Consider the following 14,426-nt stretch of genomic DNA (forward strand, 5'->3'; position numbering starts at 1 on the left):
GAAAGAAATATGGATCTGAAGTTTTGTTTGCAAAAAGTTTATAACTATGAATTAAATCTGCTCAAGAGACACACATACTTCTTGAGAGAGTCAGCATCTTCATGAAAAACTTTAAAAATACTCTATAATTTTTATGGTTATCTATATACTTGATTATTTATTCATTGTAGGAACTATTAAGATTGTGTGTCTAGTCAGATACATCAGTCCCAAAAAGACAAATATAATATGTTTTCCCTGATTTGTGGTAACTAATATATAGAGTACACAAAACAATGTAATGTATATACAATGAAACTGTTATTTTGAGATTTGGCTATTATTTATAGTCCCTGTGTATACTCTTGAGGAATAATGGCTTTTCTATTTACTACTTGTTGAATTCTTTTTTTATGTGGGACTAAGCTTGTGATTACAAAATAAATTGAAAGTATGTCATTGTAAAAATTAAAAGAAAACATAAAAAAGAAGGAGGGAGGGTGGGAGCATGGATGAGAAGGAGGGTGGGGGGAGTATAATTTTGCTCTTAAATCTGTTTATATGAAGTACAGGACATTTGTTCACCTTATATAAATAAAAATGCTAAAAAACTGATCAGTGGAGAAAAGTATTTTAGAAATGAGTCCAAATTAATCAGGAAATGTTAAAAACAAAGGCTTTATTCTGCATAATTTCTGCTATTCACTGTAAACCACATTATAAAATCACATATACAAATAGTATAGTTCTTTTCTCCTTTGAATAAAAGGTTTTAACTTAAAAACTTATATAAAGGGCAGAGAGACAGAGACTGAGACAGACAGACATCTTCCATCCACTGGTTTACACTTCAAAAGCCCAGAATGACTGGGGCAGAACAAGGACAAAGCAGACTGGGTATCCCATGTAGAAAGCAGGGAAGTAAGTATTTAGTTATCACCTGCTCCCTGCCAGGATCTACAACAGTAGGAAGCTAGAATTGGAAGCAGAGCTGGTAATCAAACCCAGGCACTCCAGGATGGAATGCAGGCATCCCAAGTGGCATCTTAAACACTATGCCAAGCTCCCACCCCATTCTCTTTTTATAATTATAGATTTCCTATAGTTTCTTAAGTATCTTATACCTGTTTGCTTTGTCAAACTTCTATGAAGTCCAAAAAATCATTCAAATAAAATATTCTTAAAGTAAGTACCAAGACCTGGAAATTTTAAGAGGATGTTTCCTGTTTTTACAGAAGGTTGATGAAATGTATAGTTAAGGTAAAAATACTTTACTTCTCTTTAACATGGCAAATTTCAGACAGCTTCACTGCTGAATTCTACCAGACATTTAAAGAACTAATTCCAATTCTTAAGCTATTCAAAATAATTGAGAGGGAAGAAATCCTCCCAAATGCCTTCTGTGAATCGTGCATCACCTTCATTCCTAAACCAGAAAAAGATACAACAGAGAAAGAGAACTGTAGATCAATATCCCTGATGAACATAGACCCAAAAATCCTCAACAAAATATTAGACAATCAAATCTAACAACACATCAGAAAGATCATCCTCCTGGACCACGTGGGATTTACCTCTGGTAGGCAAGGATGGTTCAACATTGGTAAATCAAAAATATGTGATAAATCACATTAACGAACTGATGAACAGAAACCATATGATTATCTCAATAGCTTCAGAGAAAGCATTTGATAAAATACAACATCCTTTCATGATGAGAACCTCAAATAAATTGGGTATGGAAGGAACATTCCTAAACACAATCAAGGCAACTTATGAAAATCCCACAGCCAGCATCCTACTGTATGAGGAATTGCTGGAAGCATTCCCCCTGAGATCCTGAACCAGACAAGGATGCCCATTCTCACCACTGCTATTCAATATAGTTCTGGATATTTTAGCCAGAGCCATTAGGCAAAAAAATAAATAAAAGGGAAAAAAAAATTGGAACGGAAAAAGTTGACCTATCCTTATTTGCAGATGACATGATTCTACACATAGGAGATCCAAAAGACTCCCCTGAGAGACTACTGGAACTCCTAAAAGAGTTTGGTATTGTGACAGGATATAAAATCAATACACAAAAATCAACGGTCTTTGTATATATAGACAATGCCACATCTGAGAAAGAACTTTTAAGATCAGTCCCATTCACAATAGCTCCAAAAAGAATTAGATACCTTGGAACAAATTTAACCAATGATGTCAAAGATTTCCACTATGAAAATTACAAAACATTAAAGAAAGAAATAGAAGATGATAAAAATGGAAAAATCTTCCATGTTCATGGACTGGAATATTCAATATCATCAATATACTACCAAAAGCAATTTACACATTCAGTGCAATCCCTATCAAAATACCAATGAAATTCTTCTTAAATCTAGAAAAAATGATGCTAAAATTCATATGGAAATAGCTAAAACAAACCTATACAACAAAAACAAAGCTGGATGCATCACAATACCAGATTTCAAGACATACTACACGGCAGTTAGAATCAAAAGAGCCTGGTACTGACATAAAAATAAGTGAAATAAGCTAGTTCCCAAAAGACAGACACCATATGTTTCCCCTGATATGAGGTAACTAATAGAGTAACTAAAATGCAATATACTGGAGAGAAATGGACATTTTGAGATTTGATGTTTGTTTACAATGCTTGTCTCTTCTGTTGAGGAACAGTGGTCTTTTTTTTTTTTTCATACTACTTGATGAACTCTTCTATGTAGTGTAGGGTTAACATTATGATCATTAAGTAAACTGAAAATAGATCTTCATAAAAATTAAGACTTGCAATGTGAGAAGGATGAGGAAGAAGGGTTGGAGGAATGGTTAGGTAGGAAGTATCACTATTTTCCTAAATCTGTATATATGAAATATATGAAGCTTGTATAACTTAAAAATTTTTTAAATTAAAATAAAATTGGTGGCCGGCACTGCGGCTCAATAGGCTAATCCTCCGCCTTGCGGCGCCGGCACACCAAGTTCTAGTCCTGGTCAGAGTGCCGGATTCTGTCCCGGTTGCTCCTCTTACAGGACAGCACTCTGCTATGGCCTGGAGTGCAGAGGAGGATGGCCCAAGTACTTGGGCCCTGCACCCACATGGGAGACCAGGAGAAGCACCTGGCTCCTGGCTTCAGATCAGCGCAGTGTGCCGGCCGCAGCGCACTGGCCGCAGCGGCCACTGGGAGGTGAACCAATGGAAAAAGGAAGACCTTTCTCTCTGTATCTCTCTCACTGACGACTCTACCTGTCAAAAAATAAAAATAAAAATAAATAAATAAATAAATGAAATTGGCATAAAGTATAAAAAAAAGAATCTAAAGAGGTGTATTTCAAAAGTGATTCTAAACATGCACAAACAAGCACACATGGCATATATTTAGTTATGGTCATTTGGCTATATTATAAATATATTTCATTAAAAATATGCCAAATTTCATTATTTGATTTTTTCTGTAACATAATATTTGAATATTTTTCTGTATCATAATTTTCTAATATCTTTGGAAATACATAACAGAGTAATTTTCCCTACCATGATAGTCACTAGTACACAATTTGATCCATTTCTACATGTAAATGGCCAAAGCTTTCCATAACTAGATATAACTGTAATTATAAATTGAATCAAGCATACCTAATTTCTCAGATCAATAAACACAGATATTTATCAAAGGAGCTAATATCAAGAATAAACTACCTAAATATGAATCCACTCTATGTTTTGAAATTGCACATTCTATTAAATCCTACTGTTTCAGAACAAACTGGTATTTTGTCTTAATTGGATCAAATTAGTTGTGTAGAGACTGTACTCTGGGATCTTTTTCAAAATTGAGTAATATATTTTTCCATTGCTGTGAGGGTATCTATAGAGAGTAATATCATTTGTCTGTATACCATAAGTTTGGGTAGAATGGAAACAAAATGCTGACAAATATTATACTCATCATTGGCTTACATTTGAGAAATTTTAAATTTTCTAACACTTCTTTTTTTAAAAGATTTTTTTTTACTTGAGAGCTAGAGTTACAGAGAGAGAGAAGGAGAGACAGAGAGAGAGAGATCTTCCATCTGCTGAATTGGCCACCAGAAATAGGACTGGGCAAGACTAAAAGCTAGGAGTTTTTTCTGGGTCTCCCACATGGGTGCAGGGGCCCAAGGACTTGAGCTGAACTCTGCTGCTTTGCTAGGAGCCTTAACAGGGAGCTGTATCAGAAGTGGAGCAGCATATACCTGTATGGCCAGTGCGGCAGGCCTTGGCTTAACCCCCACACCACAGCCCCAGCCCCACCATGGGGCCGAATTATAAAGGGCTTTTCAGTGAAGAAGCTACTTCAGCTGTTTAACTACAGAATAGTTTTGCTTCCTGTATATTCATTCTGCATAACATCCTGAAGATATATCTTTCTCCATTTTCTGCTCTTTGCCATCTGTCTTTTATTACTATTTTTTCTAAACCTAACCACAAGGTCAATGAATCCTGTATTTTATTCTTCTTATAAGTGCCTTGTGGTGTCATCCAAGATGCTCAACTCCTTAATACCCATATTCTGACATCACACTCAGATTGAGTTTGCCTTTGAAAGTAGAATTATTATAAGAAAAAATTTAAGGGCAGTGATAGGCCCCATATATTTAGAGCAAATATCAGCATGAAATACATGAATATCAACAAGTTGTGTGATTTACAGGTAATTTAATGTTTTATGTTAAATATATGTAAATTTCTATTACATGAAATTTAGAAATCAAGTGCCCATTCTTTAAAGTAGTAGAATAGAAATAATGCGGATTTTAATATTCACAGATCTGGATTGACACTTCACTCCACAGAAATCCTGGCTCTTTAGGACACTACATATGCTGGTCTGAAAATCCAAGGATTTTTATATGACTTTTCCTAAGAGGAAATATATTTTTGTGCTTGTTGCCCAATTATAAAACATATACAACGTTATTATAAAAAATGGTTGAAAAATACACTTAGATATGTATGGAATTTGAAGGTTTTAATCCTCCCAGAATCACTCCTTCTGGAGGTACTCCAGAGGTATTTATATATATATTTTATATATGTTTATATATATATTAAATATATATTTACATATATATAAATATATACATATTTGCAAAATTAAAGAATTTTCAATATATATTTAACATACATAGAAAAGAAATATTTACATAATACTATTTAATTTACTGGTTTCATTTATCAATTTTTTCTGTATTATGTGTAAATCAACTTTATTTTATTCTTTAAGCTCATTTCATTAAAATTTAACATAATTTACATTCCATAAATGGACATATTTTATTTCAATTTTATCTTTATTACCAGTGCTTTAGTAAATACAATGCTATATAGGTATTTGCAAATTTTCACAGATGCTCTAGAACTGGAATTCTTACATTAAAGAAATGTACATCTGAAATATTACCACACAATACCAGATATTGGTCCCTCAGGGAATAAAATGTCACTTTTTTTCCAAATCCTTGGGAACAAAATTGTCAATCATTTTAATATGATAAACAAAAATATAATTTCACAATTACATTTGAGTATTGAACTTTATTCTAAAAACAAGATCTTAGATAATTTATATATCTTGCTGGTTTACAAGGATAAGTAAGAAAATACTCATACCATAGACAAGAAAGACATGATTAAAATTTGTTTTCCTTAAAAGAATTTCTATATGCTATACTGTTATATGGATTTAACAATAGCTTCTAGTGTATAATATGTGCCATAGTACATAAAAAATAAAAATATCTTTCTATTGATAGTCTCTGTAAACAAAGCCAATGGATGCTTTCTGAGATGTATGTCCCTTACAGAATTATACTTCACTGGGAATAAATTTGTGGTAACTCCTCATCACATTTTAAAAATTAAACCACTCAGATGGAAAACCTGCTGACAAGCTGTGTAACCTCCACCAAATAACTTCAACTATCTGGATGAGAATTGTCTCCACATTGTCTTAAATGAAGGTATTGGATATATAAATCTAAAATCCGTTTTAGCAGAAAAATTCCATGCTCTATAGAATAGTTCTTCCTGTGGAATGTCCAGCACGTCTTAACATAATATATTAAGGCATTTAACAAAAGCAAAGAATCAAGTCATGTGATTTAAGGAACTCTAGGTTTGGGACGGTTTAAGGTTACAGGGGTCCAAGTGCTTGGGCCATTTTTTATTGCTTCCCCAAGCCATATCAGAGAGCAAGATTGGAAGTAGAGCAGCCAGGATTAGAACCAGCGCCCATAAGGCATGCTGGTGCTGCAGGCGTAGGATTAACCTACTGCAGCACACAGCGCCGGCCCACACATGCATGTTTTAATCTCAAAGTAAGCACAATTTATAAAGAAATACAGTATTTAAAAATATAATAGATAAAGTGAAATATTTTTAAAATTTAATAAAAAAGCAGTCAGGAAAAAGGAGCCAGAAAAATGAAAATCAGCAGGGAGGGCAGAAAATAGATCATAGAACAGTAAATCTAAAGAAGTCAGCTTCTGTGGATTTGTTTGGTTTCTTTCTCCTGCTCTAAGCCAGTTTATACTCGTAACTACAAACAAAACTCACTCATTTTCAACTCGTGGGAACTTGAAAAAGCAGTTTAGAAGCACTCAGTCAGCATGAGGTTACAAAAGCACTTAAGTGGAGCTGTGTGGAGTTTGTGTTCTGATTTCTCAAAGTTCATGAAATGTTACATAAAAAGTGAGTGACAGCAAGTGTTCATGTAGTGCTGACTCAAATCTTTCCCTGGGAAGCTGTCCTGAGAATCTAGCCTACACTTAGGTGGAATCCCACATTTACACACAATGACAAATCAAAGTTTTATATATCATAGTGTTTAATTATCATGCCATATAAATAACAACAATAGTTAGATTTAAAAAACTTCTCTTTAATCTTGTACCAACATTATATATCTATGTCGATTGCCTGGGGATAGAGCACTTACACAATGTCAGGTAAATATGAAGGTACTTCAAAATGTCTTTGGAAAATGTTTTTATAGAAAAAAAAACTATAGATACCAGGTTTTTTTTTTTTTTATTTTTTGGCACCAGAATATCTTTCAGTTCCACTTTTTCAAGAACTTTTTATTGTATTTGCTAAATATATTTAATGTTCTTTAAATTAATTTTAGTTTTATTTTTAATGGATTCTATATATTTTATAGATACAATTCCAAGAATATGATATTCCCTTCCTCCCTCCCTCATTCTCCCTCCCAGTCCCATTCCTTCCTTCTTTCTTCCCTTCTTCCCTCCATCCCTCCTTTCCTTCCTTCCTTCTTTTTGTTCTTCCTTTCCAAAGAATATTTTGAAGTATCCTTGAAACGGTTCTCTTATCTCTAGAGCAGGAAAATCATATTTTTTATCAAAAGGATGAAATTAGTATGTTTAAAATGATTAGTACAGTGATTAGAATATAATTAGGATTTAGTATATACTATTTAAATTTTATGATAAAGGAACTAAGAACCAGTAAGCTTAAGATGCACACCTGGAAAGAAATTGTAAACTAAAATAAATTTGGCCTAAGTTAGCCTCCAGGCTTTAAGTATGAATTTTGCCAAAAATGTCCTCTCTTTATATAGTGAACCACTACCAAGATTGATGTGCAAATACATTCTGTGCACCTTTCTGCCCAAGCAGTTGAGTCTCATTTGACCATAGCAGCTGAACATCCAGCCAGAGACTGTATAGTGCCTAGACATGACCATCTAAGGGAGACACTGACTAAAGAGAATCTCGTGGTTTCTGTATGTGACTTCCTTTTCTCTGGCCATAAATACTGCATGCATATGTGGTGGGGTGGACATTCTCAATCGTCTTGCTCAAGTAAATTTTGTTAAATTAGAATAGACTTTCTAACCCAGATTTTCCTTAGCTTCACTCACTCCTACCATTTTCCACTGGCAACACATACTGAGTCATTATTACTTTTCTCACAGATAGCTTGAGGTCTAGAACACTAGCTGCAAACCTATACTTGTGGGGTGAAAAATCTCAAATGCTTACTTATTGGTTGTGCAACAATGAAGAAATTAGTTAACATTATTCTATCTCAGTTTTCTCATCTAAAAGTGTGCATCACATCAACTAAATTTTCTACAGGAATTAACTGTATCCGTATGTATAGTTTGGTATATAAAGTGCATAAATTATTATCCACGTTTACTTTTAGGTATGCAACAAGTGTTTACAACTATATAACAGATTCATCTCATACATTTTCAGGATATCCTAATTATTCTGTAGTTTATTACCAAATATTTATTAATCTACATAACAACCTGGTTCACCAATAACTGAATCACTAACACTACATAGGGTTACACAATAGTTTTAAAACTAACTCCTGGTAAATTACACACACACACACACACACAGAGCACATGGGAACTTTAAATTAAGACTATATTTTCTTGAGTCCACCAATAACAGTTCTGTTATTTTTCATGCATTTTCAAACTGTCATTTTCCTAAAATCATATTACCTCAATTCTCTGAAATTGGCTAACATAACCTTTCAAAATGTGGTAATTTTAACAGTTAGGAGACCTCAGAAAACAGGAAGTATGTTTTTCTTCACACACACACACACACACACATACAGTCACACATGTGAACACACAAAAATACCTCACAAGAAATTTTTAAAGGATTTAAATTAAATTATACTCAATTGTTTCTTCCAAGAAATAATCCCTTTGTGAGATCCAAATGAAGCTGGTAAAGAGAAAAAACTAACAGTATATCTCACAACAGATACTGGATGCTATTAAAGTCTCGGATGAATTAATTCTTACTGGTGGCTACTTCTTACAGGTGGAATCAGCGCTTCTCAAAAGTACAACAAGGAATCTTTCAAAAGTGGTAAACTTGAGCAAGTTCATATACCAGGACTCCAGAGGAAGACACAGAAACTGAAGGAAGTGCCTTAAGCTGTCAGGGCAGCAATGATGTTCTTTCTTTGTGCATAGGGAAGTAAAATATATTTACTTCTTTTCCATTTATTATTACATTCACATGGAGAAAGCAAAGAAATAATAGGGGCTTAATGGGTACAAGTATAGGTCTCACTAAAATAACATTTAGGTATTTAAAAAAGGCACCAGCTTGAAAAACACAAGGAACACAACCTAGAAAAATAACTATTCATGCACAGGGGTGAGGAACCTTTTCCTGCTACAAGCTATTTGTATATTTATAACATCATTTGTGGACCATAGAAAATTATCAACTTAAAAACTAGTTTGTTATATATTTAGTGAATTTTTAGTCACACCTGTGGTTGCCATGGCAGAGCCAGACCAAATAATTTCAAAGGCCTTATATGGGCTGCAAGCCAGATGTTCCCCACCCCAGAATTTACAGAAAGAGAAACATAAGCTAATAAAGTGGTGGCTTATCAATAGTACAGAGGAAGAATAAAAACTAAAAGCATAGGCTAAAATCCTACCAAATACCGATAGGATGGAAATGTGTTTAATTTTTGTTATGTAAGGGTGATTCCTAATGTTCATGAAAAATATAAATAAAAGATAGTATGCATTTTCCATGCCATTCTTGAATGCTGCAACTCCCAAAGACATACAAATTGCTTCTATGTGTTACATAGCAATAACTAAACATTAGCCAGACAGATAAATGAGGAAGTGTATTGACTAGTGTATACTAATCAATAAACAGGAGGATCACATTCAACATAATATAAACATAAGAGAATATTTTGGGGGAACCACAAGGCTAAGTGAGAGACTAACTTTTATTTTTCTACACAACATTCTTGACATTTCCAAGTATCATAGAATTATATGTATGTAGATAGATATATAGATATGAATATATATAGCTTTTTTTCAGAAATACCAGAGACAATTATGCTTTGTCTCACATCATCTGACTAGACAAAATATTTTATTATTTCTATAAATCTATCACTAACATATGAACTATTATTTCATACTTCTGAAATTTGGCATATGCAATCTATAAATCTCAAAGAAAGGTCAATGGAATGATAAAGAAAATGTAATGTGTTCTTTTTTAAAATCCTCTGGATCAGCAACTAAAGCTAAAAACAAGGATATATATTTTGTGTTTCTTCTGGTAGTACAATTCAACATATCCCTAACTGATGCTTCCACAAAACACATAGGCCCTGGAATAGACTGTGAACTTATCTTGCCTGTTTGTGTTTTTTTAATTCCCACCTCCAACTTGTTCCTAACTCATAAGGCTCTTAAAGGGGTTGTTCTGTTAAAAGTTCATCTACATAGGCACTCAGGCAATTGCTTCTTCCTAATGTAACTACTGTTTGCCACCCATGAGAAATATGTGGTTTTATTTTACAAGGCTTTTGTTATGCTTTATAGAATCCAAACTTATTCTCCCATATTTTATTTCCTATTGTGGAGAAAAATTCCATTGTCACTCTTTTTATATTACATAGGATAATTCTTCAAATTACAATTAACAAACTATTATTTTTCTCTCTGTGTACTCTTCAGTACTAGACACAGCTTTTTTTTTTTAACAATTTTTCAAGTAATTACCTGCCTTTATTCTGAAAGCATATGCTGCTACTCCTTAAATAATTCTCACTATTAGGGATTCACCATACTATAAGCTTTAAACATGTAATCTATTAAGATAATAATTATGGGAGTTATTTCTCCAAAGAAAGAAATGTTCAATATAATAAAATGAGAAAATTACTACATCACCTAGTGATCAATTTAATCAGTATTTACTTATTGACTAAAATATATAGAACATTAGGCATCTGCAATATAAAAAATAAAAAAAGAAATGATAAGAGTATAAAATTACAAAAATTCTTTCAGTAGAAGCGACATAGAAGAAAACATTTTCCAAGTAAAAGAAAGAATATAAACAATAGCTATGGAATACATTATTTGTGAGTACTGGGTTTGAGAAGGCTTTCAGAGCTAACTAAAATGTTCACTAAGCAATACTACAGCAATACTTACTATGGATGGTTGTTGAAGAACATCCAGGAATCCTGAAATCAAACAAGATCAAATGTACCAGGCTTAATAATGTGAGGTCTAAATGATACATTTTGGAAAGACATGAGAACTTTCTAGAATTTCAAATACATTATTTTCATAAACATGTAGTTGTCTTACTAAATCAGAAAGGTGCCACTGAAATAATGATGTAGATGATTTACTGGTATCTATTTAAGTATCTGTCAGGAACTTTTTTTAACCTAACAGTAACTGTTGTTTGCTGAGCACTCATTGATAGATTAAATTAATCTTATGCAATATGTAATGTCTATAGACTAGAGCACTTATTATTTTTCCATTATATGAACAAATCTTAGAAAACAACTATTTTCAGATTGTCCTAATGACATTGCAGCAAAACTTTACTATGATTAATATGATTAAATATGAATTAAATAATTAATATGGAACCCAAAATATTTTACTTCAAAGGAAATGAACGTTTCAACAGATATAAGTAAGCACAAAACCAGGGACAGGAAGAGAGCAATAAACAACAAATGTGGTTCCTGGCATTTTTCACCAGGTCTTCAAAAATATATAAACTTGCAAATGAATTATCAAAAAAAGCAGTGAAAAGAAGTGGTGTTATTTTTGATATTCACATCGGGAGTTACTGTATCAAAAAATATTTTATTTCACCTTCATTCACAAATGAGAGCTTTGTAGGATATAATATTCTGGGTGTCCTGACTGTTGATGAACAACTTAATAATTTATCCCTTTTAGTATCTTTTTTATCTAATTAATACTATTGGTGGAACTCTTTAATTAGCACACAATTATTCTTAGGTGTTTAAATTTAACTGAAAAGTGATCCCTGTTAAATATAAGAGTGGGAATAAGAGAGGGAGGAGATGTACAATTTGGGAAATGCTCAGTTGGACTTGCCCCAGACGTGAGAGTTAGACAGGGGATTCCAACTCAATCCCATCAAAGTGGCATGTACCAATGCCATCTCACTAGTCAAAGTGATCAGTTTCAATTCACAACTGATCATAATGATAGGTTTAAGAGTCAAAGGGATCAAATAAACAAGACTAGTGTCTGTTAATACTACCTGATACAATTAGGCCAGCATTGCGGTTCAATAGGCTAATCCTCTGCCTTGCGGTGCCGGCACACTGGGTTCTAGTCCCGGTCAGGGCCCTGGATTCCGTCCCGGTTGCTCCTCTTCCAGTCCAGCTCTCTGCTGTGGCCCGGGAGTGCAGCAGAGGATGGCCCAAGAGCTTGGGCCCTGCACCCCATTGGAGACCAGGATAAGCACCTGGCTCCTGCCTACGGATCAGTGCAGTGTGCTGGCCACAGCATGGCAGCCATTGGAGGGTGAACCAATGGAAAAGGAAGACCTTTCTCTCTGTCTCTCTCTCTCTCACTGTCCACTCTGCCTGTCAAAAATAATAATAATAATACCTGATAGAATTAAAAAGGAGAGAACAATCCAACATGGGAAGCAGGATACACAGCAGACTCATAGAAGGGTAGATGTCCTAAACAGCACTCTGGCCTCAGAATCAGTCCTTAAGGCATTCGGATCTGGCTGAAGAGCCCATGAGAGTATTTTAGGCAAGGAAAGCCAAGACATTCTGGAGAAAAAAAAAAAAAACACCATAAATAAATATCTCTGTGAGTGAGATCCCAGTGGAAAGAACAGGTCATCAAAGAAAGAGGTACCTTTCTCTGAAGGGAGGAGAGAACTTCCACTTTGATTGTGACCTTGTCTAAATAAGATCAGAGTGGGTGAACTCAAAAGGCTTCCATAGCTTTGGCAACTCATGCCAAGAGCCTAGGGTGATTACTGATGCCATAAACAAGAGTGTCAATTTGTTAAGTCAACAACAGGAGTCACTGTGCACTTACTCTTCATGGAGGATCTCTGTCCTTAATGTGTTGTAGTAAGTGAATTAACACTGTAACTAGTACTCAAACAGTACTTTACACTTTGTGTTTCTGTGTTGGTGCAAACTGTTGAAATCTTTACTTAATATATACTAAATTGTTCTTCTGTATATAAAGATAGCTAAAAATGAATCTTGGGGGGCGGAGCCAAGATGGCGGATAGTGAGGGTGCACACCAATAGTCCGGGAAAAGATAGTTTAATGAAAGTGGAGTTAATATAGCCTCAGGAAAAGACTCAAGAAAAAAACTACAGAGGAAATGCTTCCGGATCTAGTGGATGTGACACTTCTGTGTTTTTTGGAATCTGATTAAGAAAATTCTTGCCTATAGTAATGTACTGAAGTATTTTCCCTACATTTTATTCCAGTAGTTTCAAAGTCCGTGGTCTTATTGCAAATCTTTAATGCTTTTTGAGTTGATTAGCATATATGGTGAGAACTGTATACATAGTGAGATTTTTGTACAGGGCTCTACTTTCATTCTTCTGTGTGTGGATGTCCAGTATTTCCAACATTATTTATCCAAAAGAATATCTTTTACATTTTGAAAACAGGATGGTGTGAAGGCACAAATGGAAACATACGCAATGACCATAGTGGAAAAAATCTAGTCTTAGCATACAAGTGATTTATTTTTGCATAGAATATCAGTTGAGCTGTATTTTTTCATATTGAATTGTTTTTATTTCTCATTTAACACAGGGACAAAATGAGTTCAATTTAAAAGAGCCAGACATTTATGTAACTGGTAGATGTATTTTCTTGAAAATATTTCATATTTGAGTGTATAGAATTGTTTATATTTTCCAATACTTAACATGAACTTAGTAAAAATGAAACTATACGTAAAGTTTTTTTTTAAAAAAAAAATTTAAATGGGCCGGCGCTGTGGCTTAACAGGCTAATCCTCCGTCTTGCAGTGCCAGCACACCGGGTTCTAGTCCCGGTTGGGGCACCGGATTCTATCCCGGTTGCCCCTCTTCCAGGCCAGCTCTCTGCTATGGCCCAGGAAGGCAGTGGAGGATGGCCCAAGTGTTTGGGCCCTGCACCCGCATGGGACACCAGGAGAAGCACCTGGCTCCTGGCTTCGGATCAGCGTGATGAGCTGGCCGCAGCGGCCATTGGAGGGTGAACCAACGGCAAAGGAAGACCTTTCTCTCTGTCTCTCTCTCTCACTATGCACTCTGCCTGTCAATTTAAAAAAAAAAAAAATTTAAATGAAGGGGTCAACACTGTGGCGCAGCGGGTTAAAGTCCTAGCCTGAAGTGCTGGCATTCCATATGGGCACTGGTTCTAGTCCTGGCTGCTCTAATTCCAATCCAGCTCTCTGCTATGGTCTGGGAAAGCAGTGGAAGATGGCCTAAGTTTCTAGGCCCTTGCAACTGTGTGGGAAGCCTGGAAGAAGCTCCTGGCTCCTGGCTTCGGATAGGCGCAGCTCTGGCCATTGAGGCCATCTGGGGAGTGAACCAGCGGATG

This window comes from Lepus europaeus, chromosome 17 (genome assembly GCF_033115175.1).
Source record: "Lepus europaeus isolate LE1 chromosome 17, mLepTim1.pri, whole genome shotgun sequence".
Taxonomy (NCBI): Eukaryota; Metazoa; Chordata; class Mammalia; order Lagomorpha; family Leporidae; genus Lepus; species Lepus europaeus.